Source organism: Lycium barbarum, chromosome 3 (genome assembly GCF_019175385.1).
Source record: "Lycium barbarum isolate Lr01 chromosome 3, ASM1917538v2, whole genome shotgun sequence".
In the NCBI taxonomy this organism is placed as follows: Eukaryota; Viridiplantae; Streptophyta; class Magnoliopsida; order Solanales; family Solanaceae; genus Lycium; species Lycium barbarum.
In genome coordinates, this window is record NC_083339.1 from 51,730,596 (window position 1) to 51,732,949 (window position 2,354).

Consider the following 2,354-nt stretch of genomic DNA (forward strand, 5'->3'; position numbering starts at 1 on the left):
CGTACCCAAATAGTCAGATATCAAAAATATATACATGGCAAAAGATATATATACCGAAAGTGGACTCCGAATCAAAGGGAGTACTCCAAAATAGCAGAAGTGGAGCCTACAGTGGTGGATCACCGGCGTCTGTACATGCGGGCATGAAACGCAGCCCCCGAGGAAAGGGGGTCAGTACGAAAGATGTACTGAGTATGTAAAGCATGGAGTACAGAAATATAGGCCACAACTGAAAGCGAACAGGATACAAAAGAGAGAAATGCCGAACGGTATATCAAAATGTTTATCAAAATCATATATACATAATGCAAACGAAATCATGCAAAGCTCAGGAACGTGGTCACCACTCCGACGCTGGTGCCACACACAGCATAACACCAGAAGGTTCAAATCCCCGTACATCCCCGAACACACATATCATCATACATATCACCAGCCATATCACAGCATAACTCCTAACGGAACCCGGCCCTGTGGCGAGGTCTCGGGAACCATAACACAGCATACGGCCGAATTTATCATAGTGCGCACGAATCATAACCGGCCCGGGAACCGGTGAACGAAGTCATAGTAAGGCACGAGCGGAGTCGTGAGCAAACAATGCAATTTGCATATCAAAATAGCCTTTCAAAACTTGAGTACTCCATAAGTCATTTCATTAACCAAAGTAGTCGGATAATTAGTTAGTACGGAAGTTTATTTCACAAAAATGTTTCCAAAGTGGTACGTATGGCTCACAACATAGCTTAGTATATCATAATAATCAAAACACTATTTCATAGAGGACAATTTCAAAATCGAAGATTCTTTATCGAAACTTATCCAAAAAGAGAGCCTAATAGAACGAATAAGGCATCTCGGGTTAGCGGGCCCACCTCGGGTCAAGTCGAGGTGGCGAACATGATTTACGGACATTTGGGGTCTATGGGATCATACATAAAGGTTTCGAAGTAATCCGATTGCATTTACATAAGTTTCGGACGCTTACTTGCTTTCTAGCCAAAATAGGGTCATTAGGCTTCAGTTGAATTGAGTGAATAGTAGCCATTTTATAGATCGGATTTTGAGGAGCAGAATTGCTCCCGGGGTTCCGATATCAACCTAACATACTAAGACATGCCAAAAGAAGAAGTGGGGAGCTTTACATACCTTATAAGCGTCTTATGCTCACCCCAAACTCAGATCCCGTTTCGTCCAGAATCTGCAAATGGTCAAGGTTACCAATTAGAGATTTCAAAGCTTAAGATTACATTTAACCCCATATTCGTCTACCGAAATTTCGGCAGCACTTCCCCTATATATGTAACACCCCCGAGACTTAGCTCGGTTCAATATACATCAACACAACAACCCAAACATCACAAACATCATAAATCATAGCTAAATCACCTTAACTTCAATATTCTTCCTTACTATATAAGTTGACAACTTTCATTCAAACTTCACAATACCAAACTAATGCCCACATTATTGTATTCATTCACCCATTCAAGGTTATTCAAACACATTCCAATTATGTTCCAAACAATATACATAAGTTCTAGGAGTTCGTCACTTTCCATATTTCATCCGAAATGTCAACAATTACGACGAACCTACTAACTCGGATTGTTTCATTCCAAATTCGTTAACAACAACCATAATTCACATTTAAAGTCTTAATATCATAATTATACAAGGATATACACGAATATACCAAAGTCATATACATTCCCATAATAATCCGCCACCATTTTCAATACCAATTCACTTCGTTAAACATTCGTTTACATTATAAATGCCACAACGACACAACTAATCAACTAAACAAATCAAATTCACCTTTGCCTTCTACTCCTTATAGCTCACGGCCACAACACCACACACACACACAACCACGGTTTCATACATACATCAAAACTACGAGGTGCTCGTCTATTCTCAATCCTTATCATATTCATACAAATTCCATAACATTTAAGGGGCAAAATTCTTACCTTTTTCTTGAAAATCCGACTTGCCGCAAACGTGATTCTTCCGCCAAACTAATTGTATCCCGTTGAAGAGCGCCTTGAGTGCACTACAAATATGGGAAGAACAAGATTTTTTGGAACTAAGACAAAGGCTAGAGAATTAATTATTTTTTTCCTTGGAAAATGGGGGTTCGGCCGAATGGGGCTTATAAGCTCAAAGTGGAGTTGATTGATTTTTTTTTGATAAGTCTAAAGTGAAGCCTTGATATATATCCAAATGGGTGGTCACATGTATATCACATGACCATTAAAAATGGGTTGGGCCTTGGCCTCTTGGCCGGCCACCCCAAAGACTTGGGCCTCAATTTTGTTTTTTTTTGTTCAAATTTTTCTTGGCCCAAT